The sequence below is a fragment of the Bos indicus genome, chromosome 15, assembly GCF_029378745.1.
Source record: "Bos indicus isolate NIAB-ARS_2022 breed Sahiwal x Tharparkar chromosome 15, NIAB-ARS_B.indTharparkar_mat_pri_1.0, whole genome shotgun sequence".
NCBI classification, from domain to species: domain Eukaryota; kingdom Metazoa; phylum Chordata; class Mammalia; order Artiodactyla; family Bovidae; genus Bos; species Bos indicus.
In genome coordinates this window covers 37399966-37415714 of record NC_091774.1, presented here as the reverse complement: position 1 = coordinate 37415714, position 15749 = coordinate 37399966, and positions in this window count along the sequence as shown.

Genomic DNA, 15749 nt, shown 5'->3' with positions numbered 1-15749 from the left:
ATGGAACCATGAGTCTATGCATGTTGACTGCCAACTCCAAATGTGGGCCATTCCACATCTTTTTGTCTTTACTTGCCTTTAGTTTTGTTGAAAAGGAATCTCTTTGGTTTAGATTAATCTATCAGTAGCCTGAGGTCCCAGACCTCCCTGTGTTTGAACTGAGTGATCTGTGAGTTCACAACTCCACCAACTATGAGATCACATCTAGAACATAGGAGTCATTTATTTTGTGTCCTTGGCTCCTCTCCACCCTTCATCGCTCATAGAATGGTGACTTAATTTTTAGACCAAAACTTAAGGTATTTTAATATGAAAGTTGCCTGGAATGTGGTAAAAAACAGAATATAATATCTAGAATAATATTCATTAAACCTTCTAAAAATGGAGCACCTTACAATGTCTTCGTAACTATAAAAATCTTCTGTACAGCAAATATAAGTAAATAAAAACAAACAAAAAACTCTAAGCATATATAGGGCCAGCAACAGTAAAGTCAACAAAGAGCTATGAGAATAACAAAGAGGAACTATTTTAATTGACCTTAGAAATTTTGGTACGATTTGAAATCACTTTGTTGTTATACACAAAAAGCATGGCTTGCTTCCTTTCCTTTGTGAAGAATTACAAAGCATATCTGGATATATTAGCACTTGGTTTCCACAAAATCTTTATGTTCTAATAGATGTATATTCGTATGAAGCACATCTCTCAACTCATGGTGAGACGCGATCGAACAGTGTAACCACTATTGTATAAGCATTACAGAGAAGAACATTTTTGGAGAATTTCCTGGCACCAAGAAGAGCAGGACTAATGAGAGGCATAATGCCCTTTCAGAGGGATTTGAAAGGACACATTGAACAGGAAAAAGCCAGAAAACAGTAAACTCAGATGGCAACACAGAAGGAAAAGAAAAATGAATTCCCCTTTCCCTTGTGTTTTTCTCTCATTTTCCATAGTGCAGAGGAAGTGTAATTGAAACTCTTGGATGTTCAGTGTGTGTTTAGCATATCTCCACTGCCTTCTGTCTCTGGAGATTTGGTACTCTCTGGGGACTGGTTCCTGTGTTCTAGATTTCTCAGAGTCCTTCCCTGGGGCCCCAGATATGCCACCAAAATGGACCTGACTGATCACAGTTTGGAATTGGCAGTCCATCAATAAGAAATTGCTGAAATCTCACTTAAGGCAAAGCACAGCTAAAGATGGAAAGAGGTTTAAAGAAGAGGTCACTACATTCAAAAAGATTTCCAACTGATTTGGGAAGAAAAGGCTTAATCTTGTGGAAAATTAAATGTGAAAAAAATCATAATGAGTTTAAAATATTAGTACAAAAAGTGCCAGAGAGGGCTGGATAGAACACTGACCGTTCCCTATCAGCCAGAGTAACTGAATCAACAAGATGAGCTATATGCTTCAAAACACCTGCCTTCACACCCTATCACCTATTCAGCTGGTGAAGAATCTACCTGAAATACAAATGACCCGAGTTTGATCCCTGGGTCAGAAAGATCCCCTGGAGAAGGAAGTGGCAACCCACTCCAGTACTCTTGCCTGGAGAATTCCATGGAAAAAAGGAGGCTACAGTCCATGGGATCACAAAGTCAGACATGACTTAGGGACTGACTTTCACTTTCTTTCATCACCTACTGGGGGCTAGTTGCCTATTCTTGTGCTGATTTATTAATATTTATGAGCCTTTGTTTCTTTAGGTACAAAATGAGATTATATTACCCATAAGATTATTACCTTGTGGGTGTTATAGGATTAATAAGGATTACTAAAATAATGTATATGAAGTCCCCCTGGGTAAAGCATGAAACATAATACATATTTGAGAAATGTGGAATCCAGAAAAATGATACAAATGAACTCATTTGCAAAGCAGAAGTAGAGTCGCAGTTGTAAAGAACAAATTTATGGTTACCCAGGTGAGAAGGTGGGCTTCCCTCGTGGCTCAGTTGATAAAGCATCTACCTACAACACAGGTGATCTGGGTTCAGTCCCCTGAAGATCCCCTGAAGGAGGGCATGGCAGCCCACTGCAGTGTTCTTGCCTGAAAAACCCCATGGCCAGAGGAGCTTGGTGGGCTACAGTCCGTGGGGTTACAAGAGTCAGACACAACTTAGTGACTAAAGCACCACCGAGAAGGAAGGTGGGGAGAGAATATTGGGAGTTTAGGATTGACATATATACACTATTGATACTATGCATAAAGTAAATAACTAATGAGAGCCTAGGTATAGCACAGAGAACTCTACTCAGTGGTCTGTGGTGACCTAAGTGGGAAGGAAATTTAAAAAGAGTGGAGGTATATATATATAACTGATTCACTTTTCTGTACAGTGGAAACTAACACAACATTGTAAAGAAATCAGATTCCAATAAAAATTAGTTTTAAAGAAGAAAAAAAAATGTATTCACCTTCTTCCATTTATCCATATGTTGTCTTCAAAGCCTTAGGACAGCAGAAACTATGCATAAAGATTAAAGTCCTGAGAAATAACACACCAGAGTCCAGCTATGAGCAATTTTGTAACTTCTAGTCATCACATGGAAAATTCTTAATTAAAAAACCAACCTTCCGTTCAGCTCAAACCTAACTTTCACCCAGCCCCACCTCACACTCACTATTTTACACACTTCAGCTGAGTTCAGGCCAAGAAGTACATTTGAGCTGACAGCTGAGATAGGGATGTAAGCAGCATCCCAGGCATCTAATCCTAATGGATTATAGGGTGGGGGAGGTTCTGGGGAAAGCGCTGCCCCAGGAAGAGGATGGGAATCAGCTCTGCGTTCCCATCCAAGCAGTGGGTTCACTGCAGCTCCTTTCTGGCCCTGTCTCAGCAACCAGCACAAGGCAGAGCCTCCAGGGCTATTCCAGCTTGACCTCTGCGTATTTGTACAGATCCATAGCCTTCCTCCACAGTCACCCTCTTGCCCACATTTCAGCCAGCAGTCTTCAATTTTGACTCTGCTGTTTGATCACATTCCTCTCTGAAGTTCTTTTGAGCTCCTATCAAACCACAGTTAATAGACCATGGGCCCATCCATAGACGGCCCATGGTGACAGGAGTGTGATTACCTGCCTTCCTGGGTGATGTCTCTATTTCCTTTGGTCCATATTTGAAAATGGGTGGTATCATAGTTTGGATAACGTGTTAGTTACTCAATCATGTCTTACTCTTTGCACCAGGCTCCTCTGTCCACGAAATTCTCCAGTCAAGAATACTGGAGTGGGAAGCCATTTCCTTTCTCCAAGGGATCTTTCCGACCCAGGGATCATATCTGGGTCCCCTGCATTGCAGGCAGAGTCATTACCATCTGAGCCACCAGGGCTTGGGAAATGATGACAATCACCAGACTGAAAGGGTAGAGAAAACCAGCCTGTAGCTGATGAATCAGATAAGCCACTTCTCCATGTAAAACCCTCCAGTGATTTCCCATGTACTTGACAGAAAACTTGAGCTACTTATCATGGCCGGCAAGGCCTTAGGTGAAATTTCCTGCTGGCTTCTCCAAACCTACCTGCCATTTGCTCTCTTTACTCGCTTGCCAGCAGTCACACTGCCCTTCTTTCTGTTTCCTAAGCACTCTCTTCTCTTACAACTTACAGCCTTCACTATTGTTTGCTCTACCTGAAATTCACTTCCCTGAGACCTTCTCATAACTGACTCCCTGTCATTCAAGTCTCTGCTCAAATATTGTGCCTCTACAAAGAACATTCCTGACCATTCTATTAAAGCTTATCTACCTGCCCACTTTTTTATTACCCTGTTTTATTCTCATCATTGACCATATCCCTCTGAAATGATCTTATTTACAGTTGTATTCTTACTTAACATCTGTCTTCTCTATTAAAATGTTATTGCAGTGAAGGCTGGGACTTGTGTTTCAGTGCCCAGAACAGTGACTGGTATATAGAATAGTCTCCAAAATACTATCTGGATGAATAATACACGCCTTTCTAAAAGCACATTTGGGTGCCTTGTAAACTGGTACTGAAAGGACAGGTCAGATAACAATAAGGGCATCAAAGATTTCAAGTGCAACAATGGAGGGCTAGACAGGCAAAGTTATCCAAGGAATTTTTTCCTTTGGCAACAAGGTCCCAGCCAACAGCAATAGGCTTGGGATCTTGAATGGACCAGGAAAGAGCAAGGGGGCCCCCATTCTGGGTTAGGGATTTCAGTGGTCTCAGCCTATAGGAAGACTGGTATTAGGAAAGGGAATCAATCAGGACTAAGGAGAAAGAGAAAAGGTCTCATCTGGGGATGGACAAGCCAGCCTAGGAGAGGAAAAGGAAGGTATGTCCTAGGCAAGACAGCTAACCAGCAATCAGCCCTGAATATACAGATTTCCAAATCTGATGGCATGTAGCAACAGTTTGGTGAGGGTGAGCAGTACCAAACCTCATCAGTATTAATTCAGAAAACAGTGACCTAATGCCCTACTCTGCCAAAAGGGGTCCAGGTGTTGAGGGCAGAAAGTGAAGGATCCTAGGGATGACAGAGACACATAGAGGTGGGAGCTGACAGCGTCTAGCAGCCAGTCACTGCAAGAGTTAATCAGCTCACAGTTCCCAGAGGCAGCCGAAGATGAATAGCTGTGTGCTGTGATTATTCTTCCTTTTAAACTGTCCTATGTCTCCATGTTACAGGCAACACTTTCTGGAGTAAGTAAATCATGCCCAGCATTCATCTCACACATACAGGCAAATATGAAATCAACATTTCTCCATGGTAAAAAGATCCTGCTGTGTCTGCTGCTGCTGGTGGGTATCCTGAAAGTCAGTCACTTCCTTTCTCTAAGGGAAAAATAGGCTCAGAAGAAGGATCTGCTTCCTTGTCAGGGGCTCACTTTAGGCATGGTTAGGAGTAATTGCCTAAAACAAAAACAGACTGTTATGAAATGGGATCAACTGTGCCAGTTCCGGGTAGTTTGAAACCCCTCAGGAGAAAGACTGTCCGTAGCAGTATTCTGCAGTGGATCTTTATTCAGACTTGAAAAGAGCAGGATTAGGGACTTCTCTGGCTGTCCAGTGGTTCAGACTTCCCTTTCCAGTATAGTAGGTAAGTGTTCTATCCTTGGTCAGGAAGCCATGAACTCTTCTTTTTTTTTTTTTTTTTAAAGCAGGGTTAGTTGAGAGGTATTAAGCATGTATTTAAAACAGTGTAATTCCCTAAATAGAGAGCTTCTCATGTGGCGCCAATGGTAAAGAACCTGCCTGCCAATACAGGAGACTTAAGAGATATGGGTTTGATCCCTGGGTCAGGAGATCCCCTGGCAGAGGAAATGGCACCCCCCTCCAGTATTCTTGCCTGGAGAATCCCAAGGACAGAGGAGCCTGGCAGGCTATGGTCCATAGGGTCACAAAAAGTTAGACATGACTGAAGTGACTTAGCATGCATGCACGCAAGCATATATTAAAGACAGTATAATTCCCTAAATAGAAAACTTATGCATACATGATATTTACTTGCCGTTAATTTACCTGAATAAACAGGTATTTCAGACTCTTATGTCATCTGTCTGTATGTGAATGTTAAAATCATATACAGCCTCTAGGCTGGAATGGAGGCATGGCAAGAATACAATGTCATAGAAATTGCACTGGATCTTGCCCCAACCTGTGGCTCCAGCAACCCTGCATCTCAGATGGTTATTCCAAGAGTTCCTGGTGGTGTATAATGCAAGCGTCAGTACTCAGTCACTTTATTCACATCCAACTCTTTGTGACCCCGTGAACTGTAGCCTGCCAGGCTACTCGATCCATGGGCTTCTCCAGGCAAGAATACTGGAGTGGGTTGCCATTTCCTCCTCCAGGAGATCTTCCTAACCCAGGAATCAAATCTGCATCTTCTGCGTTGCAGGTGGACTCTTTACCACTGAGCCATGAGGGAAGCCCATCTTAAGCAAGACTCACAATTAAATCCACTTTCACTGGGTATGGCCCTGGCTCTTTATCCGTCTCCCAGCATCTACAGGGTTCTTCTGTATTCTGAAGACTGCACTATCAATATGGCATGGATGGGAAGATGCCTAAGATGCTCAGCATTTTGTCTTGATGTCAAGAATGCTGCTTCCCCTCTTTTCTCTTGTAATTTCATGAAGGGTAGTCATCATAAAAATGATAATGATTATTGTAGTCATGATGGTGAATTGTTGAATATGGTTGCTATGTATCAGGCACCATTCTAAGTGATTTACATGTAATTCATTTGATCTCCAGAACAACCCTACAAGGCAAAGCTATTTTACTGATGAGTAGACTGAGGAACATAGGAGATAACTTGCCTAAGGCTACTTGTAGCATGGTCTTCAAGAGTTTTAGTGAAAGAGCTGGGTTTTCTTACACATACACAGGCATAAAGGACGAGAAAGATATCCTCAGAAATAATTAGCATTTATCATCATATATGCAAATACATATATAAGGGAATGATATACTGTACAAAATGCTTTTAATGCAGTTTTCTCACTTCCAGTTTTGGAAGCATGATAGTATATAGTGAATATAGATCTCTCATCATCCTTTAAAACTACTACATGGTATTCTGCAATGTGATTATATCATAATATACTTAACGACTACTATACTTTGAATGATAATATGGTTTTCTAATTTTTCCTATTGTACTAATGCTGAAATGAATCTCTTTGGACCTGTATCTTCAGACAGTTGTCCTATTATTTTTCCCTAAGGTTACATTCTAGAAATTGCCTTGCTGTATAAATGGAAATTCATATTTTCAATTTTGATAATATGTTGTCCAACCATTCTCTAGAAAGTTCTTGTTTTATCAATCTGAATTTATACCAAAGCATATGAAAATGCCTGTTTACATATGCCCTAGCCAACATTGAATAATACCAATATTTTTCATCATTTTGAATTTATTAATTATAGGCAAGAAACGGCATCTCTCATGTTTCAATTTGTGTTTCCTTAATAGCCAGTCAGGGTCAGCATTTTTCAGTGCTAAAAATGTGGGTATCTATTCTATGAATTGCCTGACCTTGGGCCTCTTACTTTTGGAATATCCTCTTTTTCTTGAAGATTTGCATGAGCCCTGGAAAGATTAAGGAAGCTAAACATTTCTTTGTAATATCTCTTGCAAATAATTTTCAGAGTTTGTCTTTTAATGTTGTTTATGGTATTTAGGTGAACAATTAGATCAGGGTTTATGTTAGAGATTCAAAAGTTGTGGCATTTTATGTAGTCAAAAACACTATTAATCTTTTCCTTTCAGCCATTGAGTCTGCACTTAAAACATTTTAAGTGTTTTACCACCATAAGATTACATAAATACTTATTTATATATCCTAGTGTTCTAATGCTTTCTCTTTTCCAATAAAAACTTTGAAACATTGAAATTTATTTTTGTATGAATTAAGGTATAAATTCAAACCTTTTTAAAAAATGGTATATACTTGCCCCTGATCATATTTTATTGAATAATCCATTTAATAAATAGTTGATTCTTTCCCTAATATTTTCAACCTGACATCATTAATATAGGCCAAATTATTATACATACTTAACTTCTGAATTTTCTTTTTAGTTTTATGGATCTGTCTGACTACTTTGGTACCATATCACAGTGATGATTTAATTTCTAATAGGGCAAGTCAATCTCATTACTCATTTTTCTTGGTCTTTTCATGACCATTCTAACACAATTATTCTTCTAAATGAACTTTAGAATCATTTGGTCAAGTTCCAAACAAAAATCTCATCAAATTTTAATTGGGATTGCATTAAATTTATAAATTAATTTGGGGAGAAGTGACATCTTTAAAATATTGAAGCTTCTCATCTAAAAACATGGAATGTCTCCTGATGTATTAACATCTTTTATGTCTGTAAGTTAACTTGTAATATTTCTATGGTGTATCTGTCATATTTCTTATTAAGATTAGCCCTAGTTATTTAACATTTTTTGTTGCTATTGTTAATCTGATTTTTAAATATATTTCTAAATAGCTAATTCTACAGTGTAAAGAAGCTGTTGATTTTTATGTTAATTTGGTAACTGGAAACTATGAAATGCTTTTATTCTGTTTATCAAATGATTCCCATTTTTTCTAGGTAGACAATTGTGAATAAATATAATTAATGTTGCCTCTTCTTTCATAATATTTATGGTACTTACGTTGGTTAAATAATTATTTTGACATGTATGTCTTAACATGGAAACTCTTTTGGAATTTTTGGAAAAAAATCAAGCTCCTAATAAATTATAGAATCATCACTTTCTTTTTAAACTAAGTATTGCCTTTAACAGACTCAGCTGACCATTAAATTTTCCCTAACTTTCATTCTAACTACTGGGGATTTACTTCCTACTGTATTTCTTCTTAAATTATTTTTAAATTTTAACAATGAGAAAGAGGGAGAACAAGAGATTGATATCGAAGTGGCCTAAATTGTAAACTCTGAAGCCAGACTGTCTAGGTTCAAATCTCAGCTCTGTTATTTATTAGGCATTGTTACTGAGGCTAATTATTTCATCTAGATGTGCTTTCCAAATCTGTAACATGCGGAAAACAAAAGCAGCTACTTAACATGTTTGTTGTAAGAGATTTGACATCCCCTGCCACACACACAAATAGTAGGCTCTAAATAAACATTTACTATGTTTGTATTTTATTTTGTTTAGTTCCCAAATCTTGCACTCATATACTACTTGCTCTCCATTGACAGCAATCTCTGCATGTCTTCATATCAGAAAATAGGACTAAAGACAAATTCAACTCCAGAATCACTGATGATTAATATTTATGTCACCGAAGTTTCATGGGAAAACAAAGTGTGTAAAACATTCCTAAATATATTTAAATTTCCTACACTTTTTCCAAGGTTTTCCCTTGTGCAATAGCCACATTTCTCACTGTCTCTCTCTCCCTCGGTCTCCAAACTTCTCCTCCTTATTTTCAAAGCTTTTTTTTTTTTTTTTAAGTTTTATAATAGTAAATACATTGAGACAATTTTGAGAAATTTATGTTCCATCCAATCTGAAAGTTGAAATCCTACTGTAACCCATATCATTTCCTCATCCTCATCCCCACCCTCTATATCCCTTGATATTTAATATCCAGCCAAGCCAATTAGATGAACTCCTCACATACCTTGAAACAGAAGAGGTCATTTTCTACATTATTAACCAACTCAATATATTTGTCTGCTGAATATTATACTAGACACAGAAAATATGATATTAGCAAATATTGTGAAATATAGACCATTTATTTGAATTGTCAGAGAATGAGAAGACTGTTCCAAACTATTAACGTTTCTTTCTGAGGCGAACAAGGTGTGAAATTTACCTTTCCAGTAGTGCCCAGTCGCTAACCCATTCCTAAAGTGAAAATGGTTGTATTTTTGTTTCATATTAAAAAATTATTTGTATAAAGAGGGTGTCAATAGGACTTTGTACTTTCCTATATTTTCTGATTGAATAATTCAGTTGCAGAATGATACTTAGTCATAGTATGATTCAGAGTTCATAGTACATAGTATCAGTCAGAGGTCGTAGTACATACAGATGTTACATCTTTGATAGGAATAACCCCGTGTCCTTCAACTGAGTCATGATGCCTATATGCCACCTCTTGATTTCAGATAGTATTTTTCTTTGCATGTAAATGAAATTAACTTTTCCTACTATGGCAAAACACTTAAAAGCAGAAATGGCTGTTGAATATGCCTTTTCAAGTGACTACTGATATGATTATATGGCTTCGTATCACTGACATTAACACGAGTCAGTATTGACTGACATGGGGCATCCCAGGTAACACTAGTGGTACAGAATCCACCTGCCAGTGCAAGAGACGCAGGTTTGGTCTCTGGGTTGGGAAGATCTCCTGGAGTAGGAAATGGCAACCTATTCCAGTATTCTTGCCTGGAAAATTCTGTGGACAGAGGAGCCTGCCAGGCTATGGTCCATAGGGTCGCAAAGAGTTGGACACAACTGAGCGAAGGAGCACATTGACTTTGTTATTCTAAAATCCTTTAATCCTCAGCTAGAATTTACCTATCATTCATTAACTTATCAAATATATATTGAATAGCCATGCTGCTGCTAAGTGACTTCAGTCGTGTCCGACTCTGTGCGACTCCAGAGATGGCACCCCACCAGGCTCCCCCGTCCCTGGGATTCTCCAGGCAAGAACACTGGAGTGGGTTGCCATTTCCTTCTCCAATGCATGAAAGTGAAAAGTGAAAGGGAAGTTGCTCAGTCGTGTCTGACTCTTAGAGACCCCATGGACTGCAGCCTACCAGGCTCCTCCGTCCATGGGATTTTCCAGGCAAGAGTACTAGAGTGGGGTGCCATTGGCTTATTATTTTTAAATACTAGTGCATTCATTTTGTGTATGTTTTATAGGATTTTAAAATCTGTATTCATGAATATAGTTGTTCTGTAAGATTGTGTGGTTATGTATTTGTGGTGTATGTACTATTTTCTCAAATTTTTGTCACTAAATTTTGTCACTAGCTTCATAAAAGGAATCGAGAAATGTTCTATATCTTTCAGTATTCTTGAGAAAAGTATTATATTTCCAATAGTCTATTTTCAGTGTGAATATATAATTTTAGAAATCAAAAATACTGAGGTTTTTAAAGTTTAATAGACTCCACACTGGAAATTAATGGCTCCAAGAGTCTCAATTTGTACTGCAGTTATTTATCTACTCTATCTCGATAAACTTTATTTTTAAGAACAGTTTTAGGCTTACAGAAAAATTGTTAAGAAAGTATAGAGAGTTACCATTTACCCAACACTCATCCCTTTTATTAACACCTTACATATATATGATACATTTATTACTACTAATGAACCAGTATTAATACATAATTATTAACTAAAGTCTGTACTTCATTCAGATTTCTTTCGTTGTTTCCTAATATCCTTTTTCTGTCCCAGAATTCCATGCAGAATACCACATTACATTTAGTGATTTTGTTGTTTTAGGCTCCTCCTGACTGTGACAGAATCTTAGACTTTTCTTGGTTTTACTGACCTTGACAGTTTTGAGGAGTACATTGTAGTCATGTATTTTGTAGAATATCCCTCTACTGGGATTAATCAGATGTTTTCTCTTATGAGTAGATAGGGTTTATGGGTTTGGGGGAGGAAGATCCCAGAGATAAAGTACAATTTTCATCACATCATATCAAGGATACATACACTATCAACATGACTTCGCACCATTGTTAACTGTAATCAACTGGCTAAGGCAGTATTTGTCAGACTCCTCTACTGGAAAGGTACTCTGTTTCCCATCCCATGCTGTCCTCATTGGAGGAAGTCCCTGAGGAATGAGGAGTTATGGTCCATCTCCTCGAGATAAATTATTTGAAATTCTTCTGCAAGAGAGATCTGTCTATTCTCCATTTATTTATGTGTTTATGCAATCATTTCTTATATCAGTAAGAATACATGCATGTTCGTTTTATACTTTAGACTATAACTGAATTTATTTTGTTGCTCTAATTATTCCCCACTTCTTGGATCATAGCCTTGTGGTGAAGGCGCTTGAGTAACTCAATGTAGCTATGAATCATGCCTTGCAGGGCCACCCAAGACAGACGGGTCATAGTGGAGATTTCTGACAAAATATGGTCCACTAGAGGAGGGAATGGTAAACCACTCCAGTATTCTTGCCTCGAGAACCCCATGAACAATATGAAATGCCATGGAATGTTCAAACTACTGTACAGTTGTGCTCATGGCACATGCTAGCAAGGTAATACTCAGAATCCTTCAAGCTAGACTTCAGTAGTACATGAACTGAGAACTTCCAGATGTGCAAGCTGGGTTTAGAAAGGCCAGAGGAAACAGAGATCAAAGTACCAACATTCCCTGGATCATAGAGAAAGCAAGGGAATTTCAGAAAAGCATCTACTTCTGCTTCATTGAGTACACTAAAGCTTTTGACTATGTGGATCACAACAAACTGTTGGAAATTCTTAAAGAGACGGGAATACCAGACAACCTTACCTACCTCCTGCGAAACCTGTAAGCAGGTCAAAAAGCAACAGTAAGAACTGGAAATGGAACAACTGACTTGTTCCAAATTGGGAAAGGAGTACATCAAGGCTGTATATTGTCACCCTGCTTATTTAACTTATATGCAGAGTACATCATGCAAAATGCTGGGCTGAATGAATCACAAGCTGGAATCAAGGTTGCCAAGAGAAATATCAATAACCTCAGATATTCAGAAGATACCACCTTAAAGGAAGAAAGTGAAGAGGAACTGAACAACTTCTTGATAAGGGTGAGAGAGGATAATGAAAAAGCTGGCTTAAAACTCAACATTCAAAAAGCAAAGATCATGGCATCCAGTTCCATCACTTCATGGCAAGTAGAAGGGAAAAAAAGTGGAAACAGTGACACATTTTATTTTCTTGGGCTCCAAAATCACTGCAGATGGTGACTGCAGCCATGAAATTAAAAGACACTTGCTCCTTGGAAAGAAAACTATGACAAACCTAGACAGCGTATTAAAAAGCAGAGACATCACTTTGCTGACAAAGGTCTGTATAGTCAAAGCTATGATTTTTCCAGTAGTCATGTAGGGATGTGAGACTTGAATCATAAAGAAGGCCGAACGATGAATAATTGATGCTTTTCAATTACACTGGAGAAGACTCCTGAGAGTCCTTTGGACTGTAGGAGATCAAACCAGTCAATCCTAAAGGACTTCAACCCCGAATATTCACTGAAAGAACTGATGCTGAAGTAGAAGCTCCAATACTTTGGCCACCTGATGTGAAGAGGTAACTCATTGGAAAAGACCCTGAGGCAGGGAAAGATTGAAGGCAAGAGGAGAAGGGAGTGACAAAGAATGAGATGGTTGGATGGCATCACCGACTCAGTGGACATGAGTTTGAGCAAGTTCTGGGAAGTATTGAAGGACAGAAAAGCCTGGTGTGCTGCAGTCCATGGAGTCACAAAGAGTTGGATACAATTTAGTGACTATAAACAACAATAACAACACACTTATTCCAGCTTTGGCCACTGGGAGCTCTTTCAGTTGTCCTCTGTGTCCCTTTGATGCTTCCACATCATTGTGTGGTTTTGGTTTTGGTTTTGCTTTATTAATAGCATTTACATATTTTCTGGTACAGCAAGATGCTCCTGGTTCATGATGTAAGAAAGTATTTCTTCTACTTTCTCAGGGAGATTATGGAAAATTGGTATCTTTTTGCCCTTAAATGGTTGTTAGAAATTCATCAGTGAAACAATATAAGTTTGATGTGTTTACTTTTAGAAGTTTACTATTTATTCATTCAATTTCTTTATTAGATGTGGGCTTATTAAGATGATTGATTTCTCCTTGTATGAGTTTTGGTAGTTCGTGGTTTCCAAGGAATTAGTCTATTTCATATAAGTTGTCAAATTTGTGCATAGGGTTGTTCATATTAATAGTATTCTTTATTACCCTTTAAATGTCCATGGTGTCAATAGTGATAATTTATCTTTCATTCTGATGTTAGTAATTGTGTCTTCTCTTTTTTATTGGTCATTATATCTAGAAACCTTTCAATTTTATTGATCTTTTGGTTTGTTGATTTCTCTATTATTAGGTTGTTTTAAATTTCATTGCTCTCTAGTCTAGTTCATATTGTTTCCTTTCTTTTACTTGTTTGAGCTTTTTCTTTTTCTCTTGTTTCCTATAGCAGAAGCTTAGAATTTTAATTTTAGGCCTTCCTTATTTTCTAATACAGATTTAAGTCTATAAATTGCATCTCAAGCACTACTCCTACTATATTACACAAATTTTGTTAAGTTTGTTTTTTCCTTCTCATTTACTATGGACTCTTGAACTAAACATGTTTGAATTGTCTGTGTCCACTTACATACGGATATTTTTCAATAATAAATACTACAGTACTACAATACTACTTTTACTACAAGTCTATGATTGGTTAAATCCATAGATGCAGAGGAACTGTAGGGATGGAGGGCCATATGTACAGATGTATAACTGCTGTTCAAGGGTCAATTATAGTTGAAGATATTTTAAATCTTCTCTTGAGACTTCTTCTTTGATCCATATGTTATTCAGAAGTATCTTGTTTAATATATAAATATTTGGGAATTTGCAAGCTACCTCTCTACTATTGTTGCTGTTTAGTGACTAAGTTGTGTCCAACTCTTTGGCCACCCCATGAACTGTAGCCTGCCAGGCGACCGACCGTCTGGGAGATAGTGAAGGCCAGGCTACAGTCCATACATATTAAAGACTGTGGTATCTTGTGGAAGAACTGGTCACTGTATTATTATGTAACGCTCCTCCTTTTCTCTGATAATTTTTCTTGTTCTGAAATTGGCTTTGCCTCTAATTTATAGAACTACTCTAGATTTGTTTTGGTCAGTTTTTAACACAGTATGTATATATATATATATCTCTTTTATTACTTTACTTTAAACCCTCTGGAGAAGGAAATGGCAACCCACTCCAGTATTCTTGTCTGGAGAATTCCATGGACAAAAGAGCCTGGTGGGCTATAGTCCATGGGGTTACAAAGAGTTGGACAAGACTGGACACAACTGTGTGAAAGTGAGTTTCACACAGGTTGGGTCCTGTTTTTTTATGTACTCTAGCACTCTCTGTCTTTGAATTCATGTGTTTAGACTATTAATATTTGAAGTTATTATTGATACAGTTGGATTAATGTCCACTGTTTGTAATTGTGTCTATTCATTGTACTTTGTTTCCTTTCCCTTGTCTTTTATGCCTCCACTTATTTTAATTGAGCACTTTGTACAATTTAGTTGTGTCTTCTCTCTTAGTATATCAATTATATTTCTTTAGTTTTTTTTTTTAATGATTTCCCATAACACTTCATATGTAGTGTAAGTACTCAATGGAGTATTCCCAATTCCTCCCTCCTGTCTCCTAGGTCATTGTTGTCTTACATTTCTAGATTGTACTTATTCTGTTATCATCCAAAATATTACATTATTACTGTAAACAAATTATTACCTTTTAGATTAATTAGAATAAGAAAAATAAAATATTTAATTTAATCTTCATTTATTCTTTCTCTGGCATTATGCCTTTCTTTATGTAGATCCAAATTTATGATCTATATTATTTTTCTTCTCTTTGAAGAACTTTTAACATTTCTTTCAGGGCAGATCTTCTGATACTGAATTCCCTCAGTTTTGGTTGGTCTAAGAAAGTCTTCATTTTTCTGTTTTGAGAAATACATTTTTCTGGCTATAAAATTCAAGATTGATGATCTTCCTTTCAACACTCTAAAATATTCCACCCACTTCTTCCTTTCATGGTTTCTGGTGAGATTTGTTAATGTCTAGTTTTATTGCATTGTATTTTTAGAAAACAGAATGTATAGTTTCAAACGTGAACAATTTGTTGAGGCTTTACTAGTAGATTAGGAGAAAACTATTTTTGTGAAAATGTGATGAATTTTGGAAAATAATGAGTCTTCTGTTTGTAGTATATATATTTTTCAATTTAGTTTAAGCAACTTTTTCAACTTAATTTTTACTTTGTTCACTTGCCAAGTACTTACACTATAAAAAAAAATGAGATTTTTTGAGTCACACTATAATTTTATTAACTTCTCTTCATAATTCTAACAGCTTTTAAAATATTTCAATACTAAGGTATTTAGTAGCTTAAAATGGTAATAATACTTAATTCTAGGTTGTATAGTCTAATCAATATTAAGTAACATTCTACTTTCTTTTATCTTTATGTTACATGAA